The sequence below is a fragment of the Apteryx mantelli genome, chromosome 9 (genome assembly GCF_036417845.1).
Source record: "Apteryx mantelli isolate bAptMan1 chromosome 9, bAptMan1.hap1, whole genome shotgun sequence".
In the NCBI taxonomy this organism is placed as follows: Eukaryota; Metazoa; Chordata; class Aves; order Apterygiformes; family Apterygidae; genus Apteryx; species Apteryx mantelli.
Genome location: NC_089986.1, coordinates 24882436 through 24903451, shown reverse-complemented (window position 1 = coordinate 24903451; position 21016 = coordinate 24882436). Strand labels below are relative to the sequence as shown.

The window sequence follows — 21016 nt, the reverse complement described above, 5'->3', positions numbered from 1 at the left end:
AAAAACAAGGAAAGCAAAACAAAAAACCCACCCTGACACTACCGGCGAACTATTGCTGCTGGATCTCTGTAGTTGCTCATTGTGCTTTTAACCCTTTTATTTTGATTTCTACATTACAAGAGGCAAAGCTGTGACAGAACCAGGTAAAAACAGTACTAAACAAGAATGAGTGCACAGTTTTAAATACAGGTTAGGATTTACAATTTTTATATATTTACTTACTTCAAGGATTTTAAAAGTTGGCTAAATCCAGTTTCTACTAAGATGCTTTTGTTATACCACCATTACTGGAAATTCTTCACCTAACTCTAGAAAAAACATTAACTAGCCTGGTACCTAATTCTTTCCACTACCATATACTTTTGCAGGATTTGGTATCCAGCTGTACTCACTTCTCCCACTGTCCAGACACAGACTGCCAACATCCAGTCCCTTGGCACAGTGAGGCACGTACCAAACGTGAACTACAAGGCAGGATATTAGGTCCCTGGTTTACAAGTGCTTGCACACTTCACTTTCTTCTGTGGGATTCTCAAGCTGATTTTGAAAAGCACACAAGGAGTCTACACCACGCCAGTCCTGGCAGAAGAACTCAACGGCAATGAAACTGCCTGGAATTAACTTTAAACATCTTGGCCTGGAAGTTGGCTCCGGGTTGACTGTGCTTCTTTAAAAAGTAGAAGCTGCACACGTGTACAGGTGCGCACACACACACTGCTTCATCATTCAAGTAAGTATACGGAGCAGCCAAAGTTTCATTTGCTTGATCCCCATCTTTAATAACCTAAGGATGCTTGACAAGATGTGTATTATGTGTGTTTCAAAGTAAGCAATTAGTACAGCTTCTCAAATTATTGGGAGAGGGCCCTCAGCACTGAGATTCAATTAAGCTTACTAAACAATACCAAGAAGTCTGAAGGATACTAATTTTAATTAAATGGCATGTATACAAAATACAGAAATTCAGCACTCAAACACACATTCCCTCCCACCCACCAAAAAACAAGCAAAACAGAATCTCAGGTTGCATATCTGAACATAAAAACTTGGGTTTTTGTTCCGATTTCAAAAAGTCCATATAATGTGCCCGTTGGGAATCTGAAAAGGTGCATTAAGATTTGGGGCTGTGATTTTATTGATTTATATTGCACTAAGTAAATTCTGGTTTGGGTTTTTTTTGTTTTTTTTTTTCCCCTCTCCATTTATCCTTTCACCATACAGGAATTGTACAAGACTATCTTTCATAGTCCAACAAAAAAATATCAGAAAATATTAAATCAGTACTAATTCTGCTCTCTGGTGTTTTCCTTGCCTTTTCTACCACTCACAGTAATTACTTGTTCCACTATAAACGAGGAAGAAAGAAGGAGTAAACATTTCACTTACAAGAAACTTAAAAGATGTAAATGGTTAATATTTAATCTCCTGTCAAATTGTAAAAATAGACCTATAACATTGAATTTCACCAGCAGCCAATTAAATGTTTCATTCAGCTATTAAAATGTTACGCCTCTAAATTATGAGCTAGATGAGCTTCTACTACAAAAAAGTAAGATCAGAAATTGAGGTTTTCCTATATATAGATACCTCTTCACACAGGGAGTAGGAGACTCACTTTTCAATTATTTCTGATAGTTCAATCAAAACCTTTAGGAGAGAGAGTTATTCTCCAGCACAGACAGATTTTAGGTATCTAGAAAGAGGAGTTAAAAATAATAATAATAACCACCAGTGAAAAATTAATTAGGGGTGAATTTTTCTCCTAAAAAGAGGGCACAGTACAAAATACAAAGCTATCACATAAGCAGACTATGCTTAAGTTTCATTAACAGATGCCATGGATTCTAAGAGTTAGAAAGATGCCCTTTAAGGAGAAAAGAAAAATCAAAATTTTAAACACATCATCAGACTGGACATTCTTCTTCATTGGGTCAGGTGCTTACAGAGAGCAATTTGGTCTGGATTTCTGATCTGCATTAAGATGTGCAATTAGTTTTCCTGCATAACCAGCTCCAAGGTCACCCACTATAGCGAGACTCAGAAAAGTGCTTGCTCACAGCCTTTTGTAGTACAAACAGGATTGTTCAATGCTGAACAAGCACTGAAAGAAATCCAACAATTCAAGTCTAATGCAAAATTCTGGATAAATTTTATGTACCATTTTCATGACGCTAACTTATATAGACAACTTGAAGTATAATGCCATTTGAGGAGGAAAAAAATAATCATAAAAACTGCTCACTGTGAATACTTTTGTCATGAAGTTAAAGGTAATAAAGCTAAAAGTAGTCCTGGTCATCCATTGTAAGGTTCAAAAATAATTAGATCATTTCAGAATCACAGAATAATTTAGGTTGAAAGGGACCTCCGGGAGTCATCTAGTCCCAAGCTTGGTTTCAACTCTGAATTAAAGCATATTGCTCAGGGGTTTGTCCAGTTAATTTTGAAAGTCTCCAAGGACGGAGATCCCACAGCCTCTCTGGGTAACCTGCTCCAGTGCTTAACCACCTTCACAGTGAAGAATTTTTTCCCTTATGTCCCTCTGGCTTTGAGACTTCATGAGAACATCACCTTGCAATTGCAAAATACTAACTTTGTCTATTGACTGAAATCTGTATGAGCGTACAGGAATCTCTAAACAAAATTTTAAAAACAGCTTTTAAAAATATTTTTCCAAAAAGGATAAACTGGAATCAATTTTGACAAGAATTAACTTGTCAAAGTTAAGTGTATAAATGGCAAATAGGTATTATTTTATACAGACATTGAAACAGCTACCTGTATTTATCTTATATTGTCTATTAAGTTAGTGCAAGACAAAGAGCTTCATATGAAAGAGTCGATGAAAACTTCAGAGGTCACAATTCAAATACCAGATAATATGAGAACCTTTCAAGATTATGTTTACTAGCCACTTGACATATGACCCAGATCAGTATCTGATATAAATTTCTATGTGCTGATGTAAAATAGTAGCATTGGTTAGAAAAAGGGAACTAACACACATAATAAACTCTAAATCTATATTTAATCGAAATTTAAATATAATTTATTTCCTGACTGATTACTTTTGTTTTAAAGGCAAAATAAAATGTGTTATTCTAGCAGTTAGAAGCACTTCACAAAATTTTCCAGGTAGGAATAGTTTAGCTGGTCTGACCAGCTTTCACAGACATTCTCCTACCCAAATTATGACACCATGTACACATCCCTTTTTTAAGGAGAAGCCAAGAAGAGTCATTTCCTTTTGGCAATAAAAGCAAAAAGTCAAAATACTCTTCTTGTAAACTACAATCATTTTCCTCTACCCTTTCAGTTCTAACGGTCAGATTTTTTCATTCCTAACTATGTGTTCAAGTATATTCCCAATGACTTCTGTGGAATTACATTCTCACATATCACATAGCAGAAGTAAAATCAGAGTCAGACAGAAAATTATGCAATTTTTCCCCATTTCTAACCTCTTTGTTCTGGAGTATGTTCTACTTGCCAAGTTAGAGGCTATTCTAGGATGGAAGGACTCTGCCTCCTCCCCATTCAAGCTGTAACACTTTGCAAATTAGAATACAAGGTTGCTCAGGCTAAGGAGCAACAAGAGAAAATAGTCGTAGTCCAGTGATTAAGGCAGCTAATGGAAAAAGGAAAGATTCGGATATTTAATTGCCATTTTGAGGCTTAGTAGTTCACACATTTTTAGTTCAAACATTGCAAAATCTAGTAGATTTTCTTGTGCATTTTTTCATTAAGAAAAATGGACCCAGTTTCACAAAACATGGAATGTTCGTTTACTCCTGCTGAACAATTTAACCTCTCAAAAAGGACATAATAATTACCCTGTATTTAGAAGACTGATAACTATAATATCAGCGAACACCACGCAGGAAGTGTCAGAAGTGCAAAGTTACCGTGGAAAAACAATCATAGTTTCAAATTCCCTGGAAGATACAGGCAAGGCTTCAACATTTACCAGCAACTCTAGGGTTACAAGTAATCACATCTACACTAGGCCACTTCCGGCTCAAAAGCATACCCACAATACACAGGCGCCCGGAGAAGAACCCAGAGCCTACCTACATTTCCTAACATACAATTACTACCAACATGGCAGATGCCTCGTAAGGATTCCAAAAGAGCGTCCTTTACCAACCGATTGACTGAAATGAATATGCAGTTATTGGGTTTTTTTAATTTAACCATAACAAAATTAAATACAATCTAGTAACTAGGCTACTGACTTCATAAAGAAAAAATAAATAAACAAACTAATACTTACTCCAGAGAACCTGCTCCTGTTTCAGTCCGACTGTTTAGTGAAGTTACTTTCATTAAACATCTTTTTCTTCCTATTACTCTCGTTTTGTTGGAAGGTTCCACAAGATGACCTGAATGTGACCTAAGAAAGCAAACACCACATGTTATCAACCAAATGAGAAATTAACCAATTCATAGTTGGTTTACTAACTCCATGAACTTTTTTGTGCAGAAATATCTGATTAACCACACATTTTCATTCTCTTTGAATACTACAGTACCATATTCACATCACAATCTAATGATTAAACGAATCCTACATCCTCAAACTGTAACAGGTCACCAGAAAGAAAGAAAAAATGAAAAATATGGAGAAGATGCCATTTCTTCTAACAAAGTAGGTATCAAACATGAAGAAGTGCACTCAAATAGTCAAAGTTAAAAACAGAAACATTTGTTAGCTGCTATAAACAGTTTTTAATTTCTGTATAATCAATTTGGATTAAATCAACAAACGCCTATTGGAATTTAGGACAACAGAAGAGGAAAACAGAGCTGCTTTTGTGTTTTTACTCTTGTCTGTAAGCTGACTGACTTAAAAATAAAAGAGTGTAATACCATACGTAGGTTTGTGAATTGTGGAAAACTGGACCTGATGACACCAATAATCCCATGTTGCTATTCATATTTCAACCTGCAAAACAGCAGGAGGATGGCTCAATGGGTCTACTCTTTGCAGCCTCCTGCAGATGTGCAGGAAAGGGATCGCCACAGAGCCAAGACATTCTCCATGTAGCTCTACTTTGCAAACCAAACTCTCACCAAAATGAAACCAAACAAATGAAAAACCCCTTGAGAACAAAGTAGTGCAATTAGTTTGCACTGATATTATCTGCATGTTTTTAGGGCAAGCCACAAAACACAAGACACAACTACCTTTCTCCTCCCATTAACACGTCTTCACTAAATAGTCCACATTGATCTTATAGGAACTCACATACAGCACAGAAATCAGGAATGAGGCAGTGGAAAGGGCTAGTGGGTGGTCATTCCCCTGTGCCACACAGAGCAGAACCCTTCTAGAAAGCAACTGTGAAACAACTTAATTTTTCTCAGATTTGTGTGGGTGGGCAGCAACTATTTTTGCCTCATAGCCATTGAGGAAAACTAAGTTACTGACCCACATGCTATTTTTTGACAACTGCCTGCTGTGCATAAGGGTGTGAACTAGTCCAGAAATTTCTCATGATTAAAGCCTAAGAGCCTACATTAGGCAGCAGCCAAAAAAGAAAGACTAGAGAAGAACGAAGGGAGGCCTAACTGGGTTTAGAACTTGCAAGGATCCACTTGCAAGGATTCCACTGCATGGGAACTTGCCCATGACCGGTGGCCCCTGAAAGCAGAAACTGCTTACACAGCATGTCTGAAGACCCATACTCTAGGGCAGAAGTAGGCTGTTATTTTAACTAAAAACTGGATTCCCCAGGCTTCTAGAGGTCTGTGGATAACTAGTCAGTTGTTGACAAATCAGGATGGTGTTTCAGGTTCCCACAATTTAAATTCATGGGAAACCTATCAGTACCAACATAGCAAAGAACAGTGTTTCAAAATTACACGTGCCACTGCTGGGACATATGACATTATTTATCCTAAAAACAACTCCTGTCTCTGTAGAGCTTGGCAAACCACAGAGAAGGCTCCCAAATACAACATGGGAATCACTGGCAGAATGCACAATACTAATTTTCTAATATTAACTTTGATACACTTGAATAAATCATGACCTTATTTCTTCCCGATATTATACAACCTTCCCATTCTATTAAGTTCGTAAACAGGAACAATGTGTAACACAGATGTGTTGTCAGATTTGCTGAAAACAAAGAAAACTAAGGCACTAAGTAAAATAAAATGCACTCAGAAGAGAAAACAGGCAGCAGTACTAGTGCTGCAATTTCTGCTCTCAGCCTTCTCCTGTCTTGTTCTTTCCTTTCTCTTCTCACTACATAGTCCAAATCATTATCTGCAATGAGGGGGGCTGCTTGGCTCCTATCACGCTCCAAATCATTCCCAGAGTCAACCTTTTGTACTGTCTTCAACTGTAAGACACTGGAAAGGCAAGAGGAACTAATATTCCTCATGTCTTATTCAGAACTTGGGCAGAAATAAGACTTACCTGTTTTTGCACAGCAGTCAATGCATTAGTAGTCAACTCAAGAGCTAGCACATGCATAAAGTCTGAGAAATATCTAGGGTCCATAAATTGCACACATTCAGCAACCCAGCACATTGTGAATAGCTCCTGTCAAAGTTTATCAATTCGTATCTTCCCCACAGTCTACTGCTTGCTAGATTTCATTTCCCTCCAGTCCCAATTGCTCACTGTCCTCTGTCCTTCTACTCTCATAGTAGCTTGGGGGATTTCATCCATCTCTGCTGCATTTCAGACCTGGTATTGACAATACGCTTCCTGCTGATCCTCTGCAAGCAGCTGCATGCTGAGGATAGCCAGGAGAACGGCTAGCCCTCTGAACCTTAAAACATTTATGATGTTTGCAAACAAACCATTCACTACTATTTTCAAGTGTTACAAACAACTCTTGCCTTCATCTTGGGATGACAGTGCAGCTTTCTTTTTCTACCTTACCATCCTTTCTCATTTTTCAGACCAGTAGAACAGAAGTTACAAGAGATGGTTATCAATGTAACTGCAGATCACATCACAGTCAGCCTTTCAAATATCACTACCCTTTCTATCTTCAAAGCACAAGTGGAAAATTTTTCAAAGGTGGTGACTATATGTTATCTAACAGACCAAAGTACAAACTCTGCTGCACTGTTAACTAACAAACAGCTAGCAAGAACCTCAACTACATAAGAAACATTCATGCATAACCTTCTGGAAACAGAGAAAGGATCAGGAAGACTGTTAATAAGATTTTAGTATCTGCCTCAAGCAGTGAACACAAACTAGACTCTGATGTGCACACACCTCCTCCCCACCACATCGCCCTGGGGAATGTGGAAAAAATAAAACTGCCATTTGGACTTTTCCACCGGGGGTCTCCGTCATGAACTTAGCCAAAAACACAAAACAAAACCCCCTCGGGTGCTCGCCCTTTGGTCTACACCCACACCACTTCTACAGAAAGTACCAGAGACGTAACAGAAATTCTATTCCATAGCCGCTTACTACTTGAGAATCACGAGACAGCCTGCAAAACAATCTTTTTAATGAATCCTTTTATTACGCCTTTATGACACAGATACGGCTTTTATCCTAAGCATAAAAGGTTGTTGTTGTTGGGTTTGGGGGGGGGGGGGGGGTTGTTTGTTTGGTTTTTTTTTTTTTTTTTTAGAAAAAGCCTTGCAGTCCTATGAAATAATTCAAGAATCAGATAACTATATGGTGGTAATCAAAACTTTTGTAACAATACTGTAAAATTTTCTAGAGTTTGAGCTCTTTTAATCTCCCCCCTGTACTCTTCTTTACGTCCACAGAAACACTGATAAGCGTATGACAAAAAAATGGCATGCAAGGGAGGAAAGGGAGAAAAAACGTGCCACAAACCATTGCCTAAGACTCCCACATGGCATCTAACCTAAACCAAAACAATCATAAGCCAGGCAAGCAGGCCACACACACACAAAAACAAAACAAAAAAATCCTTCAGAAATAATGTAAGATGCTGTACAGCAATTACTGGGCTCAGTTTCCAGCCCTATGGCCTTCTCCCCTATAACAATTTCTAGACCTATCAGGCAGGCTCCCCTACAAATTCTGCCAGAACCTGCAGAGACACTGTGAGCGAGACTGCTCCAGGTTTGCAGCAGGTTAAGGAACTGTGAGCGGGCTGAATCACACGATGCAGCAGTTTCCTGACCATCTTCCTCTTTGCAAATCCATTTCCCACTCTCACTGCCACTGAGGGAGGCATCAGGCTCAGGGCTGAGAGCATTTGCAGATGTTGTGGACAGCTATACAGAGAAGCAGACAGCTAGGGTATTTTACAGCTTTTGGTTCACATCTTCAGCTACCTCAAAGCTGTCTCATGCATTTCATGCTCTCAATAGCACTGAAGACTGGATAAGCACACGTCAAGCTAAATTAACTGCTGTAGCATCCAATTGGCTGTAATAAAACTCTCTGTTTTACTGAGTCTGAGACAAGAAGAGGATTACTCACCAGACAAAAACACCAAATACTTTCAAATTAACAAGATACGAATGCTGAGGAAAATAAAGCAGTATGTTTTTTCTTTGCTTTCTCAGTCCTAAATTCCAGCAATAACAGGCACAAAGGTCTTCCAGAACTTTCTCTCTAAGTAATTAAGCTATTATGACTAAAGTCCAGGAATTAAAACAGTGAGAAAAAGAATTTCCCACAGTGCACATCTGGTTAAATCACAGCCACCTCAGACTTCCAGATACCACACATTTTAGTGTGAGCATTAAAAATGCCAATTACAGCTTGAACTTTGAAAAAAATGAGTTCCTACCTATTGCACAGTATTGTGTACAAGGTGACCAAAACACTAGAGCTGCACCTCATCCTCCTAATTATGTAGTGCCCATGGTCACTTCAGCAGGACTAGCCAGGTTTGACCTTTTAAAGGTGGCACCTTTATTTCTGCACTACTATCAAGAGACAAAATATTTTATCAATAATGAAGAGAGTGTACTGTTATATACACAGCAATGTTATTCCTCGTGTTCTACACTCATAGGTGTTTAGGGATGTTCAAAGACAATAATATCCTGGGGGCGGGGGGGGGGGAGAGGAATCAAGTCTCAGCCTTTTCTGAAGCGTCTCACTTAAAAATCCAGAACACAGTCGCTCTGTGCAATCCATTTATCTCATACAAAATCTCTTCAACCAAAACAAAATAGGCATATAGCCACAAGCTCTCTTCACATAAAAATACCCACAGAAAGTAAAAAACAAGTAGAGACAGAAACTGCAGATTACCTCTAAGCCAAATGAGTTGCATAAAGGAGAGCTAAGTCAGAACTACAAGTCAGTTTACAGCCCTAATCTTTCTTCTTAAGAAGGACAAAACAAGGACCACAAAGCATTTTGATGAATAGCTTGAAGAACATCGCCCCACATATTTTAAAGTTAAATGGATAATAGCTAGAAACGTGATTTGAAGCGAGTTCAGTTACATTTCTTCATTTAAAAGAATTTCATAGCATAATTACCTTATTCCAGTGAGTGATTCAAAGCAGGAGTCTGTACTCACCCCACTATGAATCACCCTCTAAAGAAGCCACACTCACTCTAGAGAGCTAATATCACTAAGCTGTGGCTCACATCTTTGAAACCCCCTTTAGTGTCTGACAGATCTGTTTAAGAGAAGTTTGTGCTTACACATAGGTACCTACTAACATGCTTTGCCATAAAGCAGATTTTTTACTGGGTCACACTCTGATGAAGAATTCCTTTCAGTTTAGAACTGTAAGGCAATACTAAAAAGATCTTGCAAGTTTTCATCAGCTATTTATTTTGAAAATACTGATTTCTAATACGGTGTCAGTTAGTGAAATTTATATTTAATTTCCTGGGTTTTCTTCTCTGTCAGTGATATATCCTGATGGCAATAAGGGTTAAGTACCACAGTAACCCTCCTACCCACTGCCATTTAGAACTCGATAGGAGTGGAGGGGCAGATGGCAAACTTTTGTCCTTACAATGAAGTCAAAGAAGCAAAAGACTTGCGGTTCTTGCTGTCACTGCATAGCAAAGGACCTCAAGGAGCAAAAGCCAGAAACTTTCAGTTGACAAGGCATCACCTGCATGATTTAGGATTTCTAAACAAAAACAAACATAATGAAAAGGACTGTTTTTCAGAATGATCCAGCTGTTTTTCTTCTGTTGTTCCACCTTGAAAAGTGCCCTAGGCAGAGGAGAAGAGGAACAAATCACTGGTAATAAAGCTATAAGACTGGTAGACTGCAGGTTCTTTCTCTCTTGTTCTGTCAGTCAACCAACCGTTCTGTGAACCAGCCAGTAGCGCGCTGAAATCAAGGTTAGCAAAGTCTCCGTGAGAAGTGCGGGAGAGCCTGCAGATGTGTTCAATATAGGAGACGGTTGCCTGCGCTGATACCTTAAATAAGCACCCCAGATTGCCACAACATCCTAAGTGAGATTCTGGGATGGAGCATGTGCCAGATCTGAAGGTAGTCTACCGTTCAAAAACCACAAAGTTCTAGGCTGTGCATGACCATTTTATAAAAGCAGCAGTGCTTCTACGACTCTTCGTGACTCACAAATGCTTAGATCTGCTTTTTATTGATTCATAAGTAGCAAGTCAACCTAGTAATGTTTTCCAGCTCATTTCCAGTTCTAACCCAGTCTAGGGCACAAGTGATTACATGACTGGTTCAGCAGCAACAAAGCTGCTCACAAAAAAAACAGTTTAGACTGAACAGACTCCTCTGTGCGAAGACTTAAGTTCCCCCACCTCCCACCAGAGCCCACACATCACTTGCATCCCCAGTCCAGCGCTGCAACTTTGCTCCAGTTCCCTATGTCTAGTGTGTGGAAGTGAAGAATTAGAAATCATGCTCACTGCAGTCACACCGGGAATAATGCTCCTCCAGGAAATCCATACCTGCACGTGTGCGCGTATACACGCAGGGCACGAAGCTCAAGGCTCAGCTAACTGAACCACTGAGGAGTAGTTTAGGCAGGGGCAAAAAATCACCACCCTGCACAAGCCCTTGCAGCATCTACAGAGATGTTTGCAATAGTCAATGAACTGCTAATCTGCTGTCGGCTCTGCTATCATTTGTAGACCCCTCAGCAGTCACACAGTTCAAAATTCATCTTTCTGAGTACTAAAACAGATTCAATATGATAAAGAGTTGATTCCACATAGATTTTCACTACATCTAAGTCAATATTTGAGAACATGTAGAAAGTCACACTGCTTAGACACAGAAATCTCAGCGGGTGTCAGCAGCAGGGCAAATCCTGTATTTGTGAGCTTTAAGTGAAGCACTGGACCTCATGGTCCTATATCAAACCACAATTATGCCCCATAATTTTTTTTTCGTTTTGTTTTGAAGCCTATTTTTGAAAGTAAGTTAATTATTTGGCAGAAAAGAATACAAGGTCAGTTAGAATTGTTAAGGAACAAAGTTACCTCCCCATCCCCCCTTTTGACAAAGAAATCGTATACTACTTTATTAAACCCCAGGCCATTTTCAGACAGCCTAAATTTCATGAAGTCCTTCTCCATGATTTCCTTAAACGCCCTGAAAGACTTTTAGGGTGCATAACTCATCAGCTAGGTGTTTCTTTAGAGTTTTAGATACCTGAGTATGGCCCTTAATTGTTAATATATTTTTTCTGACTACTGTGTTCATATGCAAAAACGCATGGGGGGAGGGGGAACTCCTGTTGATCCCATCCACAATTTACAATATTTAATTGCATTTTAAGCACAGAAACAAAACAGTGAGCTTTCATCATGACTCTGCAAAGATCTTATCACAATTAATTAGTTACTTGTAAACATTAATGACTACTCTTGCTTTTTGTTTCTTGCGATCTCTTCCACATAGTCTATATTCTTCAGTGCTTTCACATGCTGATGTTTCACTTTGCCAATTATGTTCCGTTAAAAAACTAATATGGTGAAACTGTGAATTTACTTCTCTGTAGTTTCCAAATTATGCTTATGTGCATATTTAATTTTTACATAATTGAGCACACATTAGTAGAGTCAATAGCAAGACTAAATAATTTATTTCTTCAGTAATAAATTGTTCTGAGCTTTTTGTGAAGCTACTTCCAACTTTGCTCCAGATATCAGTTTTAAGGGGTTTTTTTTCTCTTTACAAACAAAACAACCTCCAAAATGTGGATTACAACAGATTTTGAACTAACACAGTAATGTCTAATTAACTTCTGCTTCAAAAATGCTTGTTGCTGCAATCCAACATACTGCTTAATCCCAAATACTACATGATAAATATCAACAGTATTTCATCATTCACATGTACATAGTGAATACTAACTGAAACTAAAAGCAATTGCTAATAATATTTGTTGTGATCAGGAAAAAATTTCAGGCATTTAACAAACAGCTCACCTTTAACAAACGCTATATTCAGCGTTCAAAAGCAAATCTATTAAGCTCTTTTGGATAATGTAACACTGCACATTTTAATTTGCTCTTACTCCCCCTTCTTTCATGTTGTGAGACTTCTATTGCCTCCCACTCTGGTGCTGAAAAATCAGGGTCTCAAAGAAGTTATATATGTTACATGCCAGAACGTACAAATTCATGGGGTGTGCATGCGTGTGCAGACCTTCAAGAACCTCAACTGTGCTACGAACCAGAAAGGGATATCACCGAGAGGAACCCGGAACTGAGATCAGCAGGGTTTGAAGAAATGCTCCTATCACGTTAGCAGTTCAACAGAGAACTTCTTAAGTATTTGAAGGGACAGAGGAAAACAGGCAAAACCAAACAGAAAACTAATAGCAAGCCTGAACACAGTTTTGGGCTTCTTCCACTTTCTCTGAAACATGGAAACGATGGCAGCTTATTCCTTTATTCCTTCTTCCACTTATTCCTTATTCCGTTATTCCTTCTATTCTTCATGTACAAATTTAAGACTGGCAGTACAGTTGAGTAGAAGGTAATCAGTGCACAATTTATGATAATTTATGTATCTGAGTGTGATTTTGAGACCCAGTTTCCTAACAAAAATGAAGACAATCACATTCCCAGGTCTCAATATAATTCTTTTTATGAATGGCTTTGTTTTACAGGAAGATGCTTTTATCCCTGTTGTTAAATATTTTTTCCCTCTATATAATAAAAGCTGCAATGCAGTATATATTGGTAGACTGTCTCCCCTAATGTCTCTTTCCATAAAAGATCTATAACCCTCTCAATCAACTAGCACATCCATTATTTAACAAAAAAGAAAAAAAGTGTGTGGCTATTAGAGATTCTGTCTTCTTAGAAGAAAACAGATAAGGCTTTGTTGGCACTGCTAGGAATTAAGATATATATATATATTTTTTTTTTAAACTACCCCCCCCCCAAATTAATAAATTTAATTGAGCAGGTTTCTTTCTGAAAGTTAAGCATCAAACATAGAAAGAATAGCTCAACAAGCAGGTATGTAAAGGCCCTGATCATACAAAGGCTTTTTTAGATTATTTCACAAAAACAAAAAAAATCTTGAAATGCCACACCCTTCAACATGACAATTCATAACAGTACATAATCTAAGAGTCACAAAACTTGAACTACTTTCAGGCTAGAAGCAGGTGGAGTGCTTGGTTTCAGAACAAAAAACAACCCTGCTCTGGTCAAATCAACAGTTCAAATCTAGATTTGGATCAGAAAGTCAGATTTCAAAACTGTTCATAGTTTTTCCACTGCTTTGAGATATATCACTGAGAATTTTAGAACACTTGATAAAAGAAACACTTTCTTCCTTTTTATTGTAACAGTTGCAGTGATCAGCATAGTAATTTAGACCATGTGGCACTTTTCAGCTTCCTTTATTAATGAAAAAGTTGGAATAAAGAACAATATTTTTCTACAGTATTATTTTTAACGAAAGTGAAAACATTTTGTGGTGTCCCAGGAACATTCCAGAAGAGAAATTTACTTCTATGTTCCGAGCATGAAAATCTGTAGTAGAGCTACACCTTGCTCAGAATAGCCTCTTTGGAGCGCTGCCATATTTATTCCTCTGTTAATCTCTACTGTCTGCAAAAAGAGTAGCAGCAACCATGACCCTGCGTGATGGAAACACCGGTACAGCACCGAACGCGTGGGAATACTCTTTCTTTGTATAAAGAGCAATCTTCATGGCAGAGCCCTAGCATAGGTGAATGACTTCTTATCAGTGTTTCAGATGCGATGTTGATTAGAGCTGCTCTAACCAGAGCAAAGACAATGCTACAGTATGGTCAACTTGTGATGCAACTCTTGATACTGAGATGAACCATGAACAATAAGACAGGAAGGACAAAATACAACCTTCTTAACTTTGTGTAACATGTCTAAAAATACCCCAAGACTAAAAGAAGAACCTGAGGAAAGCTGGACTGAAAACCACCTTCATGCACTGAGCCTTTTTGACAGGCAAAGCACAGAAGGACTGAGGAGAGGAGGCAGCAGATGCACTCCAGCAAACATCTTCAGCCTCCTTCTGCCTCTGGATTACAAGATAGGTATTTACATGGATTTCTGGCAATAGGCACATGAAAGCTCTGTAGTTCTCATCAGTGAGGAGGAGTTCCTTCTTCCAGAGCAGACCCCTGGAGAGCCCTTCTTCTGACAACCACCACTCCACTACTGGTTCCCCATCCTCCATCTTTGCACCCTCCTCCTGTCAGAACAACTTTCCCAGCTACAACACGTTGCTTCGCTTCCAAGTAACAGCAAAGATAGTGGTACGCAAGGGATGTCAATCTGTGAGCACAGAAGAGCACAGGAGCAGCAGCATGCATAACTAGAGAAAGAAGTTCTTAACACATGCAGTAAATTCAGTAATCAAGAAAACTGACTTTTGCAAAAGAAAGCAAAGGCTTCTCAGTTTTCATACAAAAGTTGTTTGGCCACGATTAAAATTTCACACCACCAAACTTGACAGTAAAAGCTTATTTACTGCAGGGTGCAAACCTTGAGGAATGACTCAAACTATTTCCCTTAATGCCTTTCAAGTTCTCTCCCATCATAAGTCAAAAAGAAAACACCAAAGTCCCTTGATATCCTATTCTACTTCTCACAAGAAAGCAAATCGCAGAACAACAGAAAATTAGAAAACACTCAGACCATTTCCTTTGCCACTGCATTCCAAAAGAAATTTTTCTTCATCTGGATCTATTAAACACTGAAATACGGGAGCTTGGGCTGAAAGTCTCAGCTATGCTGCCATTTCTGAAGACTCCTCCTTTTACAAGGAGTCTAAACAACCCTACTTCCAATCTTTTAAGAAAGCTGTCATTATGGAAGTAGAAATTCTTTATTACTCCATAAATACAGTTTTAAAAAAAACCCACAAACATGAAAAGTAGCACGCTACTTTCATGACCAACAAGCCGTGACAAACTAGCAATGAAGAATTACCTTTTGGCATCAAGAAGGTACAAAATTTTAACAATAATTGGTTTATAGGAGGCCTGGCTATGAGACTATTACCTTATTTCATTTTGTTAACCTACAGACTAATAGCCTTGTCTTTGGAGCTTTATCAGTCTGGCATGCGCATGCAGCATCTTTCACTCTCATCAGCCAATAACTCCAGAAGATCAGTCTTAAGCAGTGACGTACCAGTATTTTAAGATCAGCAAACAGTGATGGGAAAACAAAAAGAGCCATCAAATGCAGAAGGACTTTTCAAATCTTGTGCTTGCTTGCAATAAAAGTTAATGAGTTATCAAAGTATAAATAAAACTGAAAATACAGCAACCCAATTTGTGAAATTCACATCAAGAAGAAAGCAACTTAGGACACTAAGGGAAGAATTCCTCTGCCTTCTCATAAAATATACCTAGAAATTAACTGGAGCAGGCACATTAATCCAGGGAAAACAGCTATAAATAGAAGGGGGTTAATCACTCAAATTTCTATTCTCATGGAAATAGTACACCAAAGACTAATTTTTTAATATGGTGCTTTAAAAATACTTTAGCTGCTGTACTACAGTCTGCTTACTTTTTATGGATAATTTCTGCTTTACTCTCCTCCCCCCAAGAAAGCAGATATTCATTCACTGAAAGCATTTTCACAGCACCTACGCAAAGTTAAGATGTGTATCGGGGGGACATTTTATCTTATATACCACTTAAAAAAAAAAAATCATTCACAGTTTCTGCATCCTAATTTAAAACACATAACTATTTGCTATTCATTTCAACTACCACAGCTGCTACAAAGAAGCTTTTTCAGCTAAGTGTTTGCATGTGTCTTAAAGTAGCATCTCAAGTATTTAAGGTCTGTTATAGTAGACACTGTGCATGTTCACGGACATAAACATAAGTAAATTTTATCAAGCAAAGACACTAAAGAAAGAAAAAGAAGTCCCCTCATCCCCAATGCACAGATGAGAACACTCAATGATAACCAAATTTCTTCAAACTCATATAGTGGCTGTGTGACACAGTTGGAAACAGAATCTAATTATCCTTATTCCCTAGCCAGTGCTTTACCCACAGTATTTCTCACCCAAGAAAATTAACATTGAAGTTTAAGTTAAACAAAATGGAGTAAAGGAAAAATTACAGAGACAGTAGTTCTTCATTTAAAAAGTGGAAACAGATAAAGACTTTTATCATATTATGGTGAACAGCAAATTGAATATAAGGTGATTTGTAATCCAGTGTATTTGAGGTGACAAAAGTGATGAAAGCACCCAATATGTTCAAAATTCAAAAGACTTAAAGCTGCTGCAAATCTTGATGAAACTATTGAAGAATCCAGAGGAAAAATGATGAGAACAACCCTTGATTATGGCCTTAATAATTCTTCTAGCTTTTTTAGTTATGTCCTCAGATTCCTGTAAAACTATCTTCTTACTGAAGAACTCATTCCTACTAAATAACATTCCCTTTTTATGATGTATCTTTCAGCTATTCTAATCACTTTAGCTCTTAGTACACTAGATTTATTTTATAGTCCCCACAGGAATTAGAAAGTTAATGGATAATTATGATAGATACCAATACAAAGATTACTGTATGAAAATATTTTTTATGCACTGTTATCATCTGAACTCCAAGAACCTAGTATATAAAAAAATTAGTATCTAACACTTAAACCAACAATTCAGAAAAAAATGCTCTCATTTAGGTAATGAAGAGAGTCCGATCTTTCTCTTGAGTTTAGCAGTATTTTCAATATACTTTTGTCACCCAACTGAAGTGTAAGCAAACATTTTTAGTAAAAAAAAAAAAAAAAGACTCTAGTACATGACTGCCACTAATATGAGATTATAATTAATTGGGGGAAAAAAACTAGGAAAAACACTATTTTCAGAGTGCTAGGGAAGTAAAACTGGCCTAGGATGAAGACTTACCACATACTGTATGATCTAATACACATCTTAGTAATGCTGTTTCTTCATCTTTAAAATAACCCACAAAATTTTGCAGTTGTTACAAAGCTTTATTTGAAACTGTATAATCACACAAAAGTTATTATTAGAAGAAAAGTTAGTTATGTGGATGGATGCAGATCATCAGCATATTAGGAAAAGGTTTGGGGTTTTTTTATTGAATAAAAAAATTAAAGGACTTTTATCACAGGCTTAATGTCTCTCTTGCAGGGTTATTTCAAAGCAGCTTGCTGAGGACTGATAATGAGTCCCCCCCCGCCCTCCTTTTTATTATTAATACCAGAAAGGAAAGCCTCTTTTTTGCTAGCAAGAGCACTGTGCCAAAGATTAATGTATCATTTGCAGCTGACAATCTGCCAGACTAATGATGCTTTTCTTCATTCAAGTCAAGAGCGTTCAGAAATTACTACTCACTTCCCAGTCAGTATTTATCACACAACAGGAATAGTTCAGATTCCTAAACATTCTCCTTACATGAAAAGGAAAGCAGGACAGCTCTTCTCCACATACACCCCTTCACACTTAAATCATTACTAAGAATAAACAATTCATAATACTTCAGCAGATGAAGCCAAGTAGTCGTCACCTCCTGATGTTATGGCTCAATCCTAATGTCATGGTGCAAATAAAATGCACATGAAACTTCCATTCAAAATTGATATAGGAAAACTGAAAGAATAAAGCTACATTTGAAATTTTATTTCCTGCTATGTTTGGACTCACTTTTGTTATTTTTTGTTAAAGAGTTCAATAAATCAATTACAGGACTTGCCTTCTACTTTGTCTCATTGAAACTTGGCTATTTCACCTGCCTACACAGACTGCATACACATATGAGCACTACCTCCCTGTGCTCTACTGCTTTCCATATGTCAGGCACTGACCCTTTACCTACAGGATCCTTGGTTATGACTCCGCCACTCCCTCTTAAATAACTTATTTTACTGATATCTTGAATTGCTGCTTACAGCAAAGCATGTAAATACCTGGACAGTAAAATTCAAAATTACTGGCAATAAGCTTACTTTTCTAACACATGTATCAAGTTCTACTGTGTGACTTCTATCTTCCCTAAAATTTTAATCTAGTCCACTACTTCCACCCATATAGTTATTTTTGCTTCCTTTTCTGGAGCTTTCCCAAAGTCCAGCTAAGCTTATCTCTGAAGCATACTGTGTGAGCAAAATGCTTCAGCCAGGCTTCCTTTTAAAGCAGACATGAACAAATATCATTCCTAACATCTTACTACCTAGACACCAGGATCCATGAATTGTTCCCCTGTAGCAGGTACATGGGAGAACACAAAGGGTAGTTCCAGCCATGAAAACCTATAGGGCATCCTGCTGAAAGCCTGGCCCAAGCTGCCCAGGTTATTTTGCACCCAGGAATAACAGCCCTACTCTTAGTATCCTGGGTCAACATCCTCAAAGACCAAGTGTCGGACCGTAACGCACCAGTACTGGTCTCTGTCTGACAGCCACAGGTCACAAGCACACCAAGCAGCCATGAAGCGGACAAGGAGGAAGGAACAACGGTTTCAGTGGACACAGAGGCACACCTAAGGAAGACACTCAGCGCACATGGCTAGAAATGCAAATACTCCAAGCCCACACAGTTTTCAGCAGAACACTATGAAGGGCCCCCAAAGGTCTTACTTCCCTTATCACCACCCATGTAGGTCCAGAAGGGAGCTGAAGAAACAATCAGGAGAGAGGCAAGAACATCCCCAGCCATCTTCAAGCATTGAAAACTACCGGATCCAAGAGCAGCCCTCCCAGCATCATGTTTTCTACCACCAGCCTCCAAGTCTCTCCAGTATACCTCTAGTCCCAGACTGCTGAGCCCTTACTACAGCAGTCCCATTGCTCACTTCCTAGCCTGGACCCCATTCATGACTACTGGTTTCCTTCCCTCCCACAGCAGTCACCAAACAGTCCTTTCTTTTGCAGATTTCATCTTACAAAACATTACGCTTTGTAAAGCATAAATTATTTAAAGTACAGATCCCTGTGACAGGACCCCATGGCAACCGGCACTGTAGCAAGTGGACAAGACACAGAGTGAATGGTTAACACACAGGTCCTTATTTTCTTTTTTTTTTTTTTTTTGGGGGGGGGGCAGGGAGAAATGATGGGGGATTTGGGGAGGAAGAATTAGCCAAGAGTAGTAAGTTAAACCATAGACCACAAGAAAAAATAAGGAATATTGAAAGGCGGATGCTGCAAAAAAGTGTGTGCATGTTTAAAAAACAAACAAACAAAGAAAAAAACGAACTGCAGGCTACCACCAAGGCCCCTGGAAGATGCAATACAAAGCGCTGATACTGAGATCACGGTGTCACATACATGACACAATGTCTTGTGACAACAGAAAACCTACTCATCATGTTGAAATCTGAAAGCAGTCTCATTTGGGGTTACAAATGTAATAACTTTGTTTTAAAATTGGGTGTGCTATTAATAATGGATTCTATAGCCCTGAACAGCTAAATTGTTAAATGAAGATAAGGTAGTAATTTTGAACTAGCATTTTTCCTGGGAAATTAGATGCCACAACAATATCAAAATCCACCTCTCTCAAGCATTGCTTTTATTTAAAAAATGATTTTAAAGAGGCATTTTTCAATAAATAGCTACCACAAGAGCATGGTGCACCAGAAATGTTACCAACTATTTTCTAGAGATTTCTAGAGATGTTTACAATATTCTATAAAGCTATCTACCCACTCTGATTTTTGAATTGCTTCTAGTACTCCATTCATACAAGCACAACTTGTCAAAAAAGAGGGCATGTCTTCTTTATTTGATCTGTCACAAGAACATTTGACAGCAGGACTGCAAGCTTCTTACAGTCTCAGGTCCATCCCGCAGAACACCAACCACCGCACACGCCAGACAGAAGCTCTAATAAGCATCTGACAATTCTTATGCATATTTTTGAAATAAGTATTTCATTCCTTTGCTTAAAGATACCTTCTGTACATTCAAAGAGACACAGAAAAGACTTTGAAAAAAACACTGAAAATTAACAAATGCTTCATAAAAATACTAAATACTTAGTATCCTAAAACCAAAGACATGCTAATATTCTTATTTAAGTGACAACATCCATAAGTGGAAACACTCTCACTGGCTTCAATATTAAGCTACCTCTACTATCCAAACAAATTATTTTGCACATGCTGCCATTTGATGCAAATCCAAAGCTTTTATCAGTATGTATTAACTCATTTTTGAACCCATTCATAGTCTTTTAAATACAGTGGATATATGGTGTCTGGGGGCAAGGGGAGGACAGGAATGACCCAAAGTGAGAAGAAAGTCTCCTAATGGACTCCACCCCACTTATTTTCATCAGTTCCAAATCAAAGCATGAACAGAACCATCTGTCACCTGCACTGGATACAAGAAACAAGAGAAAAGCCTCAGGGGAGCACTGTGAAAAGAAGTTTGGAATCTTTACTCATGCTATTCCCCCGAGCTTTTTATTGCTATAAGGTGACAACATAAATGCACTTATTACTTAGATCTCACAAAGACATTAAAAGAAAGAAGAGGCTCTTCCAGGCAAACTTATGCAAGGAAGAAAGATACTATCATATACGTGTACAAAAAATTAAACCCATAGGATAATTTTTTTTCCATTACAGGACCTATCTTTCCCATAGAATCAA

General features: G+C 38.1%; 1 protein-coding gene across 1 annotated transcript in view; it reads right to left on the bottom strand.

The window, feature by feature from the left end:
* Nucleotides 1-21016, bottom strand: part of PIK3CB (phosphatidylinositol-4,5-bisphosphate 3-kinase catalytic subunit beta) — an 88545-nt gene that overhangs the window by 63176 nt on the left and 4353 nt on the right. Inside the window, exon 2 of the mRNA XM_067301938.1 lies at nt 4274-4393. The gene's annotated coding sequence lies outside the window, so the exon portion shown is untranslated. The remainder of the gene's footprint in view (nt 1-4273; nt 4394-21016) is intronic.